This window comes from Hipposideros armiger, unplaced genomic scaffold (assembly GCF_001890085.2).
Source record: "Hipposideros armiger isolate ML-2016 unplaced genomic scaffold, ASM189008v1 scaffold_29, whole genome shotgun sequence".
NCBI lineage: Eukaryota > Metazoa > Chordata > Mammalia > Chiroptera > Hipposideridae > Hipposideros > Hipposideros armiger.
In genome coordinates this window covers 432,275-451,876 of record NW_017731379.1, presented here as the reverse complement: position 1 = coordinate 451,876, position 19,602 = coordinate 432,275, and the positions used below count along the sequence as shown (strand labels likewise).

General features: G+C 42.0%; 1 protein-coding gene across 1 annotated transcript in view; it reads right to left on the bottom strand.

Annotated features, from left to right (window-relative positions):
* Positions 1 to 19,602, bottom strand: part of ANKFN1 (ankyrin repeat and fibronectin type III domain containing 1) — a 348,704-nt gene that overhangs the window by 164,668 nt on the left and 164,434 nt on the right. Inside the window, exon 3 of the mRNA XM_019636795.1 lies at positions 947 to 1,081. The gene's annotated coding sequence lies outside the window, so the exon portion shown is untranslated. The remainder of the gene's footprint in view (positions 1 to 946; positions 1,082 to 19,602) is intronic.

Sequence of the window (19,602 nt, the reverse complement as noted above, 5' to 3'; positions counted from 1 at the left end):
TGGTGGTGATAGTGGTGATAGTGGTGAAGGTGGTGGTGCTGGTGGTGATGGTGGTAGGAAAAGCAATAGCTTTCTCCATTCACTTTCCCCTTCTACAGAGGCTAGCTTACATATTATTTAGGAAATAAAGAAATCAAGGGAGTATGGGGATTTGAGGGGCCCAGCATAGGAAAGAAAACAGCCTTGATTATCAATGACTTCCAGCAGCCTCGGCTGGGTTAATGACCAGCACAGGTAACAGGACACTTAAAATATCCCACTTCGAATCCAGTGCACACGACTAACCATGTATCATCATGGAATAAAGGATTTAAGAGACATGGGTGCAAAAGTGGCAGTGTCCAAGAAAGGGTTTGCGTGTAGCATGTCCACTGTGTCCCCTTGGCAGGTGTCCTCAACAGCACAGTCACGATGCTTGCTATTCACGGGCACGCTGACTCAGGAAGGACCGAATGCTGGCACTGCAAGCCGCATGCCTAACTTGCAAACTGGATTTAAGACAGCAATGTGTCTGGGTTTGTAATCAGGAGTATCAGCATGATAGGGTCCATCTTTACCTGACCCAACAGGTATACTGCAGGTACTCAGGAACCTGATTAGAAAATGATCTTATCCAACAAAAGAATCATTTGTTTTTCATAGTTAATGCTAATCAGTTATGCAAGCACATGGTGTCCTTAAGCTTGCTGCAAACAAAATGCCCAGTTATCAGCCATGGGGCTTCCCCACCCCCATCCGTGCTTCTCCACATGGACCTGTGTGATGCTGTCACAGGCCACCGTGTATGTGCTCATGGGCATTCTTCATAGACCGCCTGCGGCTAAGTTTGGAAGAGGCAGATTTTTTATATCATTTAAGCCGCAGCAACACATACACATTTAAAATAATCAGGGACTAAGAAAGCCCCACATTCACGGGAATAAAGGCAACAATAAATTGGACTTACCAGTTGAGGTTGTTGGAGGCAGCAGAGGAGCAAGTTGTTGGTAATTGTCCAGCGCTTTCATTCAATAAATCACATTGGCGTTGCTTTCTCCTGTGGCTCAGCCTCTGCGCAAAGCACGCGAACCTCCTTCCTATTCTGTGTAAAGAATAAAATGCGAACAGGATCACTCCAGGCAAAAGCTGAAGTCAATGATCACTAAGCTCCTCTTAATGTGAAAGAAAAGAGCAAATGATGCACAGGGGGAGAAGGGGAGAGGGAGACAGCGTGGCTCAGAAAGTAGGTGGATTTCAGGACTGCAGCCCCGGGAAGGCTTGATTTCTCAAGCTCTTGTGTGTGTAGGAAAAGGGTGCCATGACTTCAGTGTGCCTTCAGCCTATTGTGTCTGTGAGGTTAGGAACAGCATGCAGGGACAAGATTCATGACCAACAAGACTGAGTCGAAACCGATTGTCACTCAAAGATGAGCGAAGGGGCGGTGAGGGAGCCAGTTAGCTTTGCACTACATCAACTGCAGGGAAAGAAATACCTGGCATTCAGGAGCCCATCCAGCAATGTGACTGCAAATGATCTACGTGTATAGCTTTCCTGGAGCTAGCCACCCCCTCAACTCCCACGGCAGCCTGGGACCAGATGCACACAGGTGGCAGCCACATCCCTTCACCTCAGGGCACCTGTGCAATTCTTTACAAGTTCCCAGCAGGAGCGAAGGGCTTTCTTAAGAAAGCTCCCAATCCAGGTGAGGCTGCCCAACCAATGCTTGAGTTTTTGTCCGAGCAGGTTCCGAGAAAGTAGTCTGCACAACTGGGACTCGGGACACCAAGAGGCTCAGCCTTAGGAGGAAGATTCCAGTGCTTCCACACACATGTGCGCACCTGGCTCCTTTCAGGGCGTTAGGCTTTGCGTGACTGAGAAGACACACAGAATGATTTCCTAGAAAGCTGCTAATGTAGGCATTTTTCAGGTTTCTTTCTGAAATAAATTGGCAAATGACCTTCACAGGCTGCTTATTACATTAGGGAGTCATTGCTGATGGAGAGCACATATGAATACCACACACACACACACACACACACACACACACACACACACACACGTCCCTAGCAACAGCATTAACAATCTTTCTAAAGCTCTGTTCAGATTCTCTCTCTGCCAAAAGAAAGCTTAGCGGCTGTGATGACTTCAGAAATCATCTTGGACCCTCCTGCTAGGCACCGACTGTGATCTGTTATTTATACCTGGAGCCAAATCAACTCCCCAGCTTTGAATGTGACTCTGGAGCAAATCAGGAGATAGTCTCTTGGTTATAACCAGGAGGGTAGAACGTTACTCTTTGGCCTGGTAATGCAGAATCCTGGGAGTGGCATCTTATATTCCTGAAAGTCCCCCCCTTTCTGGAGACAGCATCTCACCTGGCAGCCCACTCATCCCTGACAGGCGCTGTCTGGAGCTGGGATCTCAGGCAAGGCTCACTGACTCATCAAGCCTGGATGTCCAGAGGAGGAGCTCAGTGTAGCTTTTCACAACTGTCTTCCTTTTTCTTTCTCATACGAAAGGCGAACACCTCTCTGGAACATTTTTTTCTCTTTTTCTCCTTGGACTTACTTGTCCATGGAAGCATTGCTACAGATAATCTAATTTGGGATTATTCATGCTCTTGAGGTTCGGAAGGCTATTTTTTTTTTTCTATCAAGGATTAAGAAGAAGTCACACTAACCATTCTCAGCTAAGCCTAAATGGTTGCCAGGTAATACTTTACCCTTACCTGTAGAAAAATTTGGGCTTTAATGCAGATTTGCTTAAATTTCATCGGCTGGGGTAAGCCTGGGGACTCTGAGTGATTCTACCAAGGTTAGGAGCTGCCTCACAGGGGTCATAGTTCAATATGCCTTGCAAACCTAAGGGGATGATGCCCCCTGGAACAGGAGCCTTGCTTCCTGGAGCGCATGCTCAGTCTGAGTTCTTTCATAAGCTCACATCTATTGCAAACGAGATACATTCAGGTATCCATTCATTCATTAATCCACTTGTTGTTAGCAGACATGTATTAAAGTACTTAGTAGGTTAGCTACACTGAGCCAAATACTTTTATGGTACCAAAAGCCTGTTGATGAAATAGAAACTCTTTGACATACTTCAGCAAAATTCTCCCTCACCTGGCTCTGCCTACCTCTCGCCTAATTTCTTGCAACCTTCTTCCTTACCCTCCAGGCTGACTTCCTGAATGCCTTTCAATTCCTTGGACATGCCACGCTCTCTCTAAACTCCAGAATTCTGCATATGATATTTTTTGCCTAAACATTCAGTCTCTTTTGTCTGATTAACTCATGTCCTTAGAATCTTGGCTTAACTATCACCTCTCAGGGCTATTTTTCTAGCCCCTGAGCTGTGAGGTTCCCTGCTCTGTGATTCTATAGCAGCTTCTACCCTCCCATCATTATTTTGTTGCATTTATTTGCTTAATATCAGTCGTCCCATTATACTATAAGAGTTCAAGTGCAAAGTTTCTTATTCACTGCTCTATGTCTTGTGTCTAGCAGAGTTCCTGGCACACAGAAAGCATTCAATATATATTTAGTAAATATGTTGCCGAAGTGCTTTGCATGTACTGCGAACGAATGAATAAACCATCTCAAAGTATAATGGGGGTTTGAAAATTGAAAGGAACCCTAAAGTTCACTTGGCACATCTAATTTTTCTTGCCAAGTGGCCATCCATAAAAGGCTTGCCTCCTCTGATTATTCCTTCTGGACTAATCTCAACCCATACTGGTGACACACTTGCTTTGTCCCCACCCCCAGCACTTTTATAGCACGTTGTTGCTTTTGGATCTCTAGCTGTTTCCTGCAGTTTGTCTCATCTTTACAAACTGGTGTCCCCCATAATTCCTAGCTTAAGTCTGCAAGGATTCGCTGCTTGATGCATCCAACAGCAAACACTGTGAACAGGGAATTAAATGACCAGTCTTGCTTTAGGAAGATCACCCTGGTAATGTGGGAAGGCAGGCCTGGATCGGCCAGACCTAGGCGGGACTCTAGTAGTGACCACAGCACAGGATAGGATTCAAAAGCAGCCTTGCCTTTGCTTTCCCTGCACCCCTCCCCGTTTACCCCACCTTCCATATCTAACACCCACCAGTGTTCCCATTTGGAACACTGAGCATGTTTGTTCCATACTCAGCACTTCCTCTCCACCCAGTTCCACCCTCTCACTTAACTGTTCACCTGCTTAGGTTATTTGTGAACCTGTCTCACTGATTAAAGTTCCTCTAAAGAGAGAGGTTGCACGTTGGTTATTTTGTATCTTCCTCCTCCAGCCCTTACAGTTTGTATCTTACAGATAATAAGTGCTCAATAAATATTATGAAAGAAAAGCACTTATTATATGCAAAGCATTTGATGAAGCTCTGTGGGGAGGTGGGGTACAAAGATGAATGAGGCATCTTTTCATAGATAAAAGAGATCTATTCAGTGAGAGAGATGCAACTTCTAATATAGGGCTGAATTAAATTAAGTGTCATTAAGGCCGGCCAAGTGGCACATTGGTTAAGAGCTGGCTTGGGACCCCATCTCTGAGCAGCAGGACCCCGGTTCGGATCCCACATGGCGGCCAGTGACACTGCCCTCTACAGCTAAGATGGTAAACAACAGCTCGACCTGGAGCTGGGCTGCCGTGAGGCCCCGGTGATGGCATAGGCTGCAGCCCCTGCTGCACTGGGTTGCCACGGGCTACCGTGTGTAGCCAGCAGCCAGCGTGAGTGGCTGGCAGCCAGCAGCCAGCGTGAGCTGCCAAGAGCCGCAGTGAGCGGCCGTCCAGAAGCCGGCGACTGATCTGCCTCGCCCGGGAAGAGCGCAATGATGGTGCCAACATGGGCCAGTGAAGCGACATCCTCCACAACTAGACTGAAGAACAAAATGACAGCAACTTGTCTGTTCCCCTTCCCTGATTCCCCAGCGCTGTTTCCCTTCCCCAATTCCCCAATAAAATCTTAAAAAAAAAAATTAAGTGTCATTAAAAAAAAGTTACGAGTATGTGCTAAGGGAGCACCACAGAAGCATCACTTCCTTCTGGGATGCTTATGGAGGACTGACAGAGAAGGTTGCATTTTAACTGGACCTGGAGGAATGAAGGCCTCTAGGGGTTGAAAAAATGAGAAGGGAATGGAGTCAATACACAAAGTTCCTGGAGTATTTGGGAAATGACAGTAGTCCAGCTGGGCCGGAGTAAATGGTGATGGAAGCACCTAAAGGAATTCAGGTTCCCAAAGTCGGCAGAAGCTAAACTGGTGAGTGCTTGAATCTTATGCCGAAGAGTTGGGACCCCATTATGTAAGTGACAGGGATTTGAGCAGGAGAGTGTAGGAAGGTGTCGCTGATTAAGACTCCTCTGGTCTAGCCATTGTGGACCATGAACCTGGAAGCAGGAAGACATTGATGGTGACGGCCCGTGAAAATGTAAATTAGGAGGTGCATGTGGGAGGCAGACGGTATAGGATTTGTCAATGGTACAGGTGAGAGCAGAGGAGAAAGTGCGAGAGAGTGAGAAAGAAGCTGACTTTTAAAGTTTTAACCTGTGTGATGGCAGATGATGGTAACATCCGTCGATCCCAGCACACAAACACAGATAATTTAGGCATTCGTGCCATGGTCTGAGCACCTTTTGAACATAGAGAAGAGAGCAGGAGACTCGGTCCATGTGAACATGCCTGAACTGCTTTGAAGAAGCCATTTAGTAGCAGCTGAAGAAGTCATTTCAGGCTGTGACAGATGAACTACCTCTGGCAACCCGCAGGGCCATTTGCAGGGGAATAGGCGTCGCGTTTCCTTAGAAAGAGGACTCCCAGATTAAATGTGAGGGTTCGCAGTTTCCCATTTCGGAGCTGTTTAGCCCAGTTTCTGAGATGAGGCGCCCGAGCTTGAGTCCTTGAGCTGCTCCTCACCAGCTGTGTGACCTTGGGCAAGTTACTTTCTACCATGAGGTCTCAGTTTTCCCAGTTATAAAATGAGGGAGCTGGGCCAGTTCAATTCAAAGGTTCCTTTTAGTTCACTGTTCTCTGATTTGTGAACTGCCACATTTAGAATTTCAGGATACTTGTGAAATTAGGCCAAAGCCCACCGACGTCAGCAGCTACCAGTGTCCACTCTCTCCCGTAAAATCATGCCCATATTTCGAGACTGGCCATACATCACTGTAAACGCATGTCTGCCCTGCGGTTAGGTCCATGTGGTTTGTTTGTGAGACAGAAATTTAAATGGATCACTTTTTGATGACCATTTTCTAACAATTTTTCACTCTCTTTTTTTTCCCTTTGGGTTGCCTTTTCGTTGGGGAGTCTCAAAATGAAATTATGGGAAGAAAGCGGCAGTCCCTTACTGTGGTCAGAGGAGTCTGGCCAGCCTACTTCCGCTCCCTAATCTCCTGACCTTCCTTAGGGTGCGGCTGCTCAATAACGGCTCGATTCTTTCTTCAAAAATAAAATGTGCTACTTATCGAAAGCTGCTAAAAAGGAGACAAAAAAAAATAGGAAAAGAAAACTAACACCCCAGGGTGTATCTGAACAAGCTTATTATGTGCGAAGTTGTTAGTAACGAATGTGACACTCTTCCTCCTCCTCCCTCTCGATTTCTAAGCCCTAAAAGAAAAAAGAAAAGGGGGGTGGGGGAGGGCGCTGGCTATTCAATTCAAAGCAGACCTTTTCAAAAGGTGCAGCCTGTTCATAGGCCTGGTCTTTCTTGACTATTTTGTTTAAAGCACCGGTTGACCTTTCTAAGTAAAAGGAAAGGTCCCAAAATATCCTGAGAAACCCTCTTTCGGACTTTTTTGTTTTGTTTTTCTCTTTAGTCTTGGAGGCTAGATTCGTGACATTCAAAAAGGCTCTTCCAAAAGAGATGGTTCGTAGGACTTCCAGTATGATTTGATGACAGAGCGTTTATCTGAATGAATCATGTGAGAGATTTTTTTTTTCCAGGGTTGCATTTTTGAGAAGTGGAATTTTCTTAAGGAGGCTACAAACACTTCACTGACAGCTTTCCAAGAACGGCTTCATACTGCCTCTCAGCAGCCTCTCTCCCGGCTGTAGCACCGATGTGATAATCAGGGTCCCTGCTTCTGAAAAGTCTTCTTGTTCTGGCTGCCACCCTCCTTTCAGTCATCATTAGAATTCTCAAGCTATGAATCCCCTATTGTCTGTGTGAGCCTGGGATCCCCCACACCATGCCGGGGAAGGAATGTGAGCCTCCTAGGTCTGGCTCTAAGTCTCAACCTTATCCAGCAGGTCACAAAGCCCCGTTTATACACAGCTCCCCAGTTTTATCATAATTCTTTACCTACTCAGCCCCGTATATCCTCTAGGGCAGTCGGGAGACATTTGGTAATGAAACCCGTTTATCCTCATTTTCTCAATTGGCACACTTGAAGTTCTAATATTTGTGTTCGCACTGTCCTCATTTTGGACGTCAAAGATACTACACTAGACAAGTAGTACTGACGAAGGGTAATTGCACAGCGCAGGGCAGTTCACCAGAGTCTGACACGTGATGTGGTTTGTCATATTACCCACCAATCATTACGTTACAAATAGTTACTTCTCACAGCTCGGTGGAAAAATAATCATAAATGCTGCCCTTTATCAAACACCTTCTGTGTGCCACACGGTATTATCACTGAATTCTCACACCATACCGAGAGGATTATCCACTTTTTATTGATGAGGGAACTAAGGTTCAGAGAAATGAATTCACTTGTGTACGTTCACTAAGGGGCTGAGCTGAGATTCAAACCCAGATCTCCGTCTGCCAACCTCATGGCATTTTGTGCCTCGCTCCTTTGCCTCTTTGCAGAAATACAACTGGTGAGTTGTTCTGACATAGTATAACATTACTTATTTTTCATCACAAATGCATGAAGAATTATGAACGTGGGGCTATTAAGATGTTTTGGCCAACTGAGTAATGAGATCTGCTCTGATAAGCACGAGCACAATGTCAGGTCAGAGTAAGAACGTGTGGCACATGTTTCACCTATCAATAGGTGGCAGTATTCACCTAAATCTCTCCAGGAGGAATCAGCACAGGTCACTTCTCCTTACTGTTGTCCCCAAGGCCATCTACATTCCTGGATGCACTGGATTTAGTAAAGAATAGAATTTGCAATAAACGGGTTGCTAACTGGATCTTGATCATGCCTCTGTGCAGTGAGATCTGGGCTGCAGGTGGTGGTGGTGGAGGGCGGTGGGGGGAGGGGAGACTACGAGCCCTCACAGAGACCATGGGACCCCTCTCCATGTACAACATTCATTTTGGCCATTTCTCTGGGGGAGGTCTGTTATTTGCAGCTCAAAACCCAAGATGGTTTTTGCATCTTCCCTTTAAGAATGTTATGCAGAATTCTCAAATAATTTAAGCACGAAATTGGTCATGCCCCAGGATTTGATCATTCATACATTCCTAATTCAGTTTAGAAAGAGTTTACTCAGATCAGGACAATGAAGCAATTGGTAGACTGCATGGTTTCAGCATGGTTTCAAAACCCTATGTGCATGTACACCAACCCATCAAACCATATCAATATTCACCGGGAAGCATGAAAACTGAAGTTCATAAGCTAAGTAAGTGTTCAACATGAAGTCAAAGTGGTCAAGGTGGTGTGTCAAAATACTGAAGGCTAAATGACGGCTGAATTTTAGGCAGACTCTTCCTCCTCTGTTTGCTCCTCCTCCTCACTTATTTATTTAGTTTTTGGTAAAGAAAAGCTTAATGTCAAAAATATCTGTCGCTAAGTGTATTAACACAGAGTCCATCTGTATTATCTAGCTGCCAGTGAGAAAGAGTCTACCTCGTAGGGTTTACTTTTATGAAGTCAAGAAAACAGATGCAGTGGTAGATTAAAAAAAAAAAAAAAGACAAGCTGAAAGAGTCTCCGGCCTATCTTAATGTTGACGTCTCCATTTTCGTCTGGGATACTTGGAACTGATCCTTATCCACGCCAACCATGAAGCACTTAGAAATCAGATAAGATGGGGAGTCCTAACTCTCAGCACTAAGTCAACTCACATAAGATTCCTTGGAGACTAGATTCTCTCCAAAGACTTCAGATTGGCTGGTGGGTGAAGGAGAAGGCTTCAGAGACAGCATCTTAACTTTTTCTTTTATGTTCCCAAATAGAATGGGGTTATTTCTCGTCTCTCGCTGCAGTGTTGGTATCTATATCCGCTCTCCTCAGCACAGGCTGCCTTCCTCAGTTACTTGGGGCTCTACCTTCCTTTCTGGACTGAGCTCTCCATGAGGGCAGGACTTGGGCCTCACTAACCTTTGACCTTTGCCTCTCAGCTCAAGGATTGGGGTCCTGTGCATGGTAGATGACGTTCAGTATATTTATGTGTAAATTGAACTGAATGAAACACAACTCAGAGGAATGCCTTTTATGCTTCTGTCCTTAAGTTTAAAGAGAAATCACAGCTTGGGTGTTAGAGATGCTATATACCTGGGTCACATTTCTTATTTCTCATCTAGTTCTTCCATTTCGGGACAGCCTTGGTAAGCGGCTATACACATATAATGCCACAGCCCACCCTATTCCTGGAACCATTAATTACCTAATTTTATACCCTGGTGAAGGCCACCTTATTTTGTAGAATGCCCTGATCATAGGACGGGTAAACGCAGAGGCAGGCAAAAAAGCCATTGCAAGGGAATGGAAGTGACCCACGTCTAGTGTATCATTTCAATCACTAGTGTTTCCTGCCTTTGTGGTTTGGAGACCCAACCTGCACCAAAAAGTCCAACACTACAATGCTGTTTCCTAATGGCAGCTATCATTGTTTCCCATATTAGGGCAAAGCTAAGCACAAGGGGAGACATTCATCTTTGAAAGCTTACAAAATTACATTCAACCCATTAGGCATATCAGGAGATATTGCCATGCTCGGGAAATGAATTACCCAGCTGAATATCACAGGCAGAATGAAGCCGTCAGCAGCAACAGTGCGAATATAGACGGTCTGATCGTGTGTTGAACTGTGCTGGTCGTTCGGGGACACACCAGGAAGGAAGCCATTGTCATAGTGTGCACCACATGCTCTGCCCCATCCTCAACCATGGTGATAAACCTGAGATCCCCAGAAGCACACGGAAAACCACCACCACCAACAAACCAGGGAGAGCAATCCTCTTACTCCCAGCATGACTGCAGTCTCTCCCCTCTGGGGGCTCAAATCGGTCCTCTTCCTTTAAAAAAAAATGACCATGACAGGGAGGGTAAGTTTAGATTCCGGTCCTCCAAACAAACATTTCACAATAGGCTTCTTTGGCCTTTGTTAACTTAAAAATAAGCGGCAGTCCCACAAGGAAGCTTTAACTACGTGGGTGGGATTTACACCTTTCCTAAGAGTCAAAGAGGAAGGCAGGCTGAGTCACTCCTTTCTGAAAATGATCTGACCAAGATTCCCCTTGCTTTAAACACACTAACAAACAAACAAAAGCCAACTTGTAGATTTCTCCTTTATTAATTGAGGGGGTAATCTCGAAGGCCACCTCCGGCTCTAACATGCTCTAATATCAAAAGGCTACTAAGAGCACTGCACTCAAAAAGGGAATACCTACCTACGCCATGGAGACAAAATGCTTTATTTCTACCCAGCTACTTGGTTTGTATGGAAATATGTTCTGATACTTCACAACCAATATAACGTGACCTTCCTTTCCCTAGAGTGCACTGAGATCTGCTTTAAACACGTGTTATTTATCAGGAATGTTTGCTTTAAAAAAACAACAACAAAAAACAACTAATGTAGACGTGCCTCACTCATTAATAGAATCCTGTATGTGCTGGAGTTCTCTTTGAAAAAAGCCCACAAGACATTTCTGTTGGTGAGATTGGTGCTTTTTACATGCTTACCATATGGCATGGGAACATTTAATTATTTGATTCCCCCAGGTGGCCCCTGCTCAGTGGGTAGTGATTTGCATGAGTAATCTGGGGAGTTTTGGTGGTCAGTCAAACCATGGAGAAAATTCTCCTTCCCACCCTCATTTATTTTGTTCTCCTGAATGCCAGCCAAAATGAGTTCTCATAAATTCTTCCAGGAACATTGCTGTTTGGAGTTGAAGCACAGGTATAAGTTGAATTCTAGGCCCCTGTGACCAGATTTCAGAAAGGGTCCTCTCACCCTCGGTTAACTGAAAAATAAATAAATCTCTAAAGAGGCCTTCCCCCTTTTTCCAGGTTTTCTTTCTCCATTTACTTTTGCAGCCCGAGAGTTCCTCAGACGATATTTGTGTGGCTGGCTTGGGATCCTGCCAAATTGCTCACCTTCCTACCTTCACAAGGAATACCTCACCAATTTGACCAATGGTTTGTCTCCATAACGTCATGACATCAAGTCTTACTATAGAAGAGAGAATTCTCTGTAATTAATCACAGTGAGAACCCAAAATAGCAAGGTAAGGGAGCCGTGGAAAGCCTCTTGTATTTGCACATTCAAACAGAACAGCAAAGACCTACACTTGTGTGATAGGACCCAGCAATTACAAAGGCTGTCTACACTGTCACTTAAACACTGAACTGGAAATGCCACTTTGCCCATTAAAATTACTCTCTGCTGAAAGGAAAAACTTCTTCCCCTTTCTCCAAAAAATGCCCGATCAAGTTTGCTGTGCAAATGTCAGGAACATCTGACCTAAAGCACACAGCAGCAAAAAGGCATTTATTGAAGGAGAAGAAAGAAGCAACAGAGAAATGAAGAGACAGTTAAAGAAGCTGTAATCACACTTTTTCAGAACGCTCTAAAGATTTCTCTTGTTAAATTTTAGCTTTACCCCTATTATTCCAGTCTTCCCCTTACAGACACTGGCACAGCCCTTTCATTTCTGGCCTAGCTCTTTGGTCTCAGACTTCTGTCCCACTTCCCTTGCGTCACTCTGTCCCAGGCTCTGAGCTCCCATGAAAGCAGACCTGGGAGGGGCTGAATGGGGTGCTCTGGCCACTTTGTCCGACTGCTCAGCAGAGCTTTCTCAAGGACTGCATATGCCAAGTGCTCAGTGTAATTCTTCTATGGCATTGTCAGACCTACCGGATGCGCTGCACAGGAGAGCAAAGGCACTGAATAGAATCAGAAGCTCAATGGCTTATTCACTTCATTCATTATTGGAGGGGAAAACTCCAAGACTCTGCTCAGAGAGGATTAAAAGGACTGCAACAGGCGCCTTCCGTCTGTGCTGCCAGTCTAGCTAGGATAGTCTCCTCTTGATGTGAAAGCGAGGTCACGAAGCTGCACTTGGTTCTCAAATCCTCAACACTCAGACCCAGTGTCAAATACAACCAGAGCTAGTTATTCATGCTCACTGCTCCTTCAGCGATTTACCTTCAGCATCAAGGAAAAGTAGGGATTTTCCATGACAGTCCAACTCCAAAACGCATTTACTTCTCAAACTTAAAAAAAAAAAAAATCAAAAAACACACACTATGTATTCACCACCTCCTCCAGATATATGAGGGAAAAATCCAGCACTTATGAGCATTTACACTTCATCAACCAAATATTAATTTAGTGCAATGTGGCATATGGACAGGAGAAATTGTGGTTATTTTAACTGATTGAATTAAAACCAAATAGGCTGAAGGGAGTTACACGTAGCCCAGTGAAATACATTTGCCCTTGAACAAGAAGAGTTTATTTTGAGCTTGGCAGCCCTGCGTAGCTGAGACTGAGAGTAGATTCCTGCCTGAGATGGCATCAGACGTCACACAAGGGCCTCAGAGTTGGAGTGGGACGGCTTTGAGCTCTGTTAGAAAAAGAATCACCGTTGTTTTCATTTAACCTAAAATCATTCCCCATTTCCTTTCTCCACCGCTACACTTTTCTACCGCACCCTTGTCTGACAGGCCATGAGGTTCAGAGAACTGTAGAACACTACAGATGAGGAAGCTGAGGTTGGGATTCATGGTAGGAAAAAGTCCAGTATATTGGAAATGACGTATCAGTGAAGAGTCAGGAGATGTGAGTTAAACACTTGAACTTGCTACTTGTTAGCTGTGAATCTTTGGCAAATCACTTGACTTCTGAGTCTCAATTTTCTTATGCATACAATGGAATTAATAGTAGTTACCCTGCAAAAAAACTTGAATACACACATCGCAACAGAAGGTATGCAAATGGCCAATAAGCACATGAAAACGTGCTCAACTTGATTAGTCATCAGCGAGTTACAAAATAAAGCTCAACGAGATGCCAGTTTACACCCACTAGAATGGCTAACACCAAATGTTGGTGAAAATGTGGAACAACAACACATAGATGATGATGAGAATGTGAAACGGTATATCATAACTTTGGAGAACTGTCTGGCAGTTTCTTATAAAGTTAAATACAATGTACCTTATGACTCAGAATTCTACCCTGGGTTTTACCCAAAAGAGAAGAAAATAGATATCCACAAAAAGAATTGCACAAGAATATTTATAACAGCTTTGGTCAAAATAACCAATCTGGAAACAGTCCAAATGCCATCAATAGGGTAACAAATCAACAAATTGTGGTATATTCATTCAATGGAATATTACTCAGTAATAAAAATGGATGAACTATGGAGACACATAACAATGTGACTGAATTAATCTCAAAAAGAAAACCAAAACATTATATTGAGCAAAAGAAGCCAAGCACAATATCATAGTTACTGCAGAATTACATTTCTATGAAGACCAAGAATTGGCAGAACTGATCACAATAGTGATAAGAGATTAAACAGTGGTTGCCTCGGACTGCAGTGTTGGGATGTGTGGCTGGCCAGTGGCAGGAGGAAACGTTCAGGCATGTTGGAAGTGTTCTATATTTAATTTAGTTGTTGTGTAGGAGGGTGTACACAATCAATGAAATATATCTAACCAAATGCTTAACATCTGTTCATTTTATTGTATGTACATTTAAAGAAAAAAAAATGTCTGCCTGAGCTACCTTACAGAGATATTAGAGGATTGAATGGGATTTAAGGCAAATGTAAAATGCCACATAAATTTGAGTTGTTACCATTTGAGAGATAAATCCAATAATAGACTAGGCTACTGGCAGGCATATGGAGGGAGACACACGTCTGGAAGCTGAGTGCAGATCCCAGGATGTGAATCGGGCTGAGGACAGGAAAGCGCCACCTCTTTCTACCTTAAGGCCAGGGCTACTGTGAGCCCATGTGGTGTCTTTGTGACAATCAGAAAAGCAAACCTCTTCCTTTCCCCCTCACCACGGTACACGGCTTAGGGAGCAGAGACAGGCTGGATTTCACCACTTTTGACCCCCTGGGCCAGGCCTGTTTGTGCCAGGGGCAATCTGCACAGCTCTATAGGAGGGCTCTCCTCCAGGCTTTTGTATGTACTGTTTCGTCTGCCGAAAACGCTTGTCCCTATTTTCACAGTTTTGGCTCTCTTTTATCCTTCAGATCTTAGCTAAAATGCCATTTCCTCAGACAAGAAATATTTTCCCTTCACCCCCATTAATCTCCATCTCAACACCCTGTTGTAGTCCCAAAAGCACCAGCCATAATCTGCAGTTAGTATTTCTTTCCCTGGTCTTTATCAGGCTCTTCCTGCTAGGCTATGCATTCCATACAAGCAGGGAACCCATCTTTTGTTCACCGTAATACCCCGAGGTGTAGCATAGTGCCTGGCACATAGTCCGTGCTCTACAGATGTTCACTGAATGACCAAGTCAGATACAAGTTTGGGGAGGTGTGACGATGACAGTCAGTAATGTTCCCAATGGGTGGTCAGGTAGTAAAGGCTACACAACTACAGAGGGGAAAGGGAGTCCAGAGACCAGGCAGGGCACCTGGGATTAGGAGTGAGACACTGAGTAACAACGTCAACTTGCAAAAAATACAGTATTTTGGTGTCAAATTTTTATATAATACAATAAATAATAAGATTTTTTACTAATGTGATCTTGATTGGCCATATGATTTTTCTGACTTACTTTTCTGGAAATTTGTTTTGTAGGTCAAAATTATAATTTTGTAACTTCATCTTCAGTTGATATAATAGAAAGCAACATCAATTGTTCACGCTTGGTAAATGCTAGATCACGAATACTTTTGGCTAATTTTTAATTTTGAGGGGATCTTCCTCTTGATATAATTATTAATGGATTTAGAGTATTTTATAGGTTATAATAATACCTGGATACATATTTGACAAATAATTTTAAATACACATTCTTATAAACTTACAGCTGATTTTTGCAGAGCTATTTTTTCAAAAAAATTTAACTCTATACAAATTCATTTTAAGTCTGAATTAAATTTTAAATGTAAATGTATACAATGTCATTTTAATGTTTTCTCTGACATTTCCTGTCACTTGTGGAGGCTATATAAAAAATTAAAAGTGGCTTCATGATTTGACTATAATTAAAAATGCCTGTTTAAACATTTAATCACTGTATCTTTGATTATGAGAAAAAGTAATTTTAAACCTGTCTTCCTCATTAATAATTGGTTCATCAAATGTTTCATATTATTCTCTTCTGCTGAATACAGTGATCTTTAAATTTAACTTTTATTTCTAGAAAAAGAAGAAAATAAACTTAAATCAAGCAAAAGTGAGTAGATAATAAAGGTAAGAGCAGAAATAAATAAAATTGAAAACAGTAGAGAAAAATCAATGAAATGAAGACATGGTTCTTTGAAAAGATAAACAAAATTGATATCTGTATTAAGACTATCAAAAAATATATAAATTATCAATATCAGAAATTAAATGGGGATAGCAACAGATATTAGAAGAATAATAAGGAAAGGAAATGAATAATTCTATGAATATAGATATGAATACCTTAGATAAAATAGACCACTTTCTTGAAAAACATGGACTATCACACTCATTCAATATGAAACAGATCATTTGACTAGACCTTTAACTATTAAGGATACTGAATTCATAATTTAACTCCTCCTCCTTCAAAAAAAAAATCTCCAGGCTCAGACACTTTCATGGAGAACGCTAACAAATGTTTAAAGAAGAATTAACACCAATTTTATACGATCTCTTTTGGAAGATAGAACAGGTAGGACCTCATCCCAATTCATTTTAGAACCTAATATTACCCTGATAACAAAACCAGACCAAGACAGTATCTAAAATAACAAACAAAAACAAAAAACAAAAAACAAACCAATATACCTCATAAACATTGATGTAAAATCATTAACCAAATATTAGTAAATAGAATTCAGCAATATATAAAAAGAATTAATTATACAACATGACCAGGTGGTTTTTATTCAAGGCATGCAAGGCTGGTTCAATATTTGAAAATCAATCTATCAGTGTTAGTTCCCCATATTAACAGACTAAGGGAAAATACTCAATGGGCAAAGGACATGATCTTATCAGTTGATGTGGAAAAAGCATTAGACAAAATTTAATACTCATTCATGATAGTAACTCTTAGAAAAATAGTAATAGAGGAAGCATCCTCAGCTCAATAAACAACAAGAAACCTATAGTTAACATTATAGTAAATGATGAAAGACTGAATACTGTGCCTTAGATCAGGGCTAAGTCATGGATGTTAACTCTCAACACTCTTATTCTTGATGGTACTGAGAGTTCTAGGTAGTGTTGTAAAGCAAGAAAAAGAATGAATAGAAATACAGATCAAAAAGGAAGAACTAAAACTGTCACTATTTGCAGATGAAATGTCTACACAGAAAATCCCAGGAGATCTAGGAGATATATATATATATATATATAGTATATATATATATCTTAGAACTAATAAGTGAATTCAAAGGTCATAGGATACAAGATGAACATACAAAAACTCAATTGTATTTCTATATATTAGCAAAAAATATATGAATACCGAATTTTAAAATGCAATATCATTTACAATTGTGCCAAAAAAAAAAAAGAAATCTATGGTGTAAATCTAACAAACAGGTACAAGATTTGTAAGCTGATAACTACAAAACGTTGATTTTAAAAAATCATAAAAGAGGGCCAGCCAAGTGGCGCATTGGTTAAAAGCTGGCTTGGGATGCCAGAGGGCCCTGGTTCGGATCCCACATACGAGGGCCAGTGACACTGCCTTCTACAGCTAAGATGCTGAACAACAGCTCAACCTGGAGCTGGGCTGCCGTGAGTCACCGGCGACAGCGTAGGCTGCAGCCCGTGCTGCAGTGGGTTGCCATGGGCTACCACGTGTAGCCAGCAGCCAGCGTGAGCAGCCAGCAGCTGCAGTGAGAGGCCATCCAGAAGCCGGCGACTGATCTGCCTTGCCTGGGAAGAGCACAATGATGGTGCCAACTTGGGCCAGTGAAGCAACGTCCTCCACAACTAGACTGAAGAACAAAAAGACAGCAACTCGTCTGTTCCCGTTCCCCCAATTCCCCAGCGCTGTTCCCATCCCCCAATTCCCCAATAAAAATCTTTAAAAAAAAAATCATAAAAGATCTTAGCAAATGTAGAGACAATTGTGTTAATGAATTGGGAGATTCAACATAGTAAAGATGTCAATCACCCCAAGGTGACATATCGTTTTAATACAATTCCTACAAAAATCCCAGCAAGATTTTTTTGTAGATAGAAAGGTTTTTCTAAAATATAGATGGAAAGGTAAAGGGACTAGAATAGCTGAAACAATTTTGAAAAAGAAAACTAAGGTGGGAGAAATCAGTCTACTTAATTTTAAGACTCATCACACAGCTACAGTAATCAAGACTGTGTGGTATTGCCAGAGATTTAGACACATGGAACAGCATGTTTAGATTGATGGAATAGAATAGAGAACTCAGAAATTAACCCACGCAAATATGCCCAACCAAATTCTTTAGACAAAGATGCAAAAGTAATCCAATAAAGGAAAGATAGCTTTTCAACAAATGGTATTGGAACAATTAGATATCCATGGGCAAAAAAATGCACCTTGACATAAGCCTCATACCTTCTATAAAAATTAATTAAAAATGGATTATGTACTTAAATGTAAAATCTAAAACTATAACACATCTAGAAAAAAACACAGGAGAAAATCTTCAGGATCTAGGAAGAGGAAATGAGTTCTTAGCATTGATGCCAAAAATACAATTCATAAAAAAAAATTGATAAACTGGACTTCATCAAAATGAACTTTTGCTTTGTGAAAGATTCTGTCCAGAGGATGAAATGACAAGCTACAGAATGGGGAAAAAAACATTTCAAACCACATGTTTGACAAAGAACTGGTATGTAGAATATATAAAGAATTCTCAAAAGTCAATCATTAAAAGCCAAACATTCCAATTAGGAAATAGGCAAGAGACATGAAGAAACATTTCACAAAGAGGATATACAGATAGCAAATAAGCAATAAGCACATGACGTTATATTCAACCTCATTACCCATTAGGGAGACGCAATTAAAACTGCAATGAGATATCACTACAAACCTATCAGGATGGCTAAAAGAAAAAATAGCGACGGTACCAAATGCTGGTGAGCCCGAAGAGAAAGTGGATAACTCAGGTATTGCTGGTGGCAATGTAAAATGGTGCAGTCGCTCTGGAAAAAGTTTGAAAGTTTCTTTAAAAACAAGGCATGCAACTAACATATGTCTCAGCAATTGCACTTCTGTGCATTTAGCTCAGGGAAGTAAAGACTAGTTTGGGCCCCAAAACCTGTACACAATTGTTTATAATGTTTATAGCAGCTTAATTCATAATAGCCTCAAACTGGAAACAACCCAGATATCCTGTGATGGCGGATGAATGGTTAAAGAAACTATGGTATATCCATACCATAAAATATTACTCATTAATAATCAAGAACAGACTTTTCATATACACAACAACACAGGTTAATTTCCAGAGAATTATTCTGAGTAAAAAAGCCAACCTTAAAAGGTTACCTACTACATCATTCCATTTATATAACATTTCTGAAATGAAAATTATAGGAATGGAAAAGAGATTAGTGGTTGTCAGGGGTTAAGGGGGGGGTGGGAGCAGCAGGGAAGTGGGCGTGGTTATAGAAGGGCAACAGGAAGGATCTTTGTTGACGGAAACGTTCGGTTTCTTGACTCCATCAATATCAATATCCTGGTTGTGATGTTGTTATCACAAGACAGATGCAAGACCTCCACTGGGAGAAACTGGAGAAAGGGTGCACAGGATCTCCCCGTGCTATTTCTTACAACAGCCTGTGGATCTACAGTTATTCAAAATTCAAAGTTTCATTAAAAAGTTGATCAACTGTGAAAACAGCCTGCTCTAGTAGTCTGACGCTTCACTGCTTTTCAGTGTACCTCCCATTAGTGGTTCCGTGACATGAAAACTAAAGAGAGCATTTAGGGGTGGTTCTGGTAACGCCACGGCGATGTCTGCCTGGATGGCAGCAGTCAGGTACTGAGCGGCACATGGGTTTTGTACAACCATTTGCTCCAGTGGCCTGGAGGTACTCTACCTGACTTACCACTGCTTAACCAGGATCTAGTGCAGTGCTTTGCACAAAATCAAAAATCAATAAGTAGTGACTGAATGTAATATTGAATAAAAAGACACTTTCAGAAATCTGCTAACTGTTCTGACTTAGAGTTGGACTGTGTTGGTCGTTCCTCAAATCTAATGAAATTGTTGGCTCTCAGGTTCCCTAGCAATAAAGTCCAAGGGAAAGATAAAGTTACTTCTCTGAAAA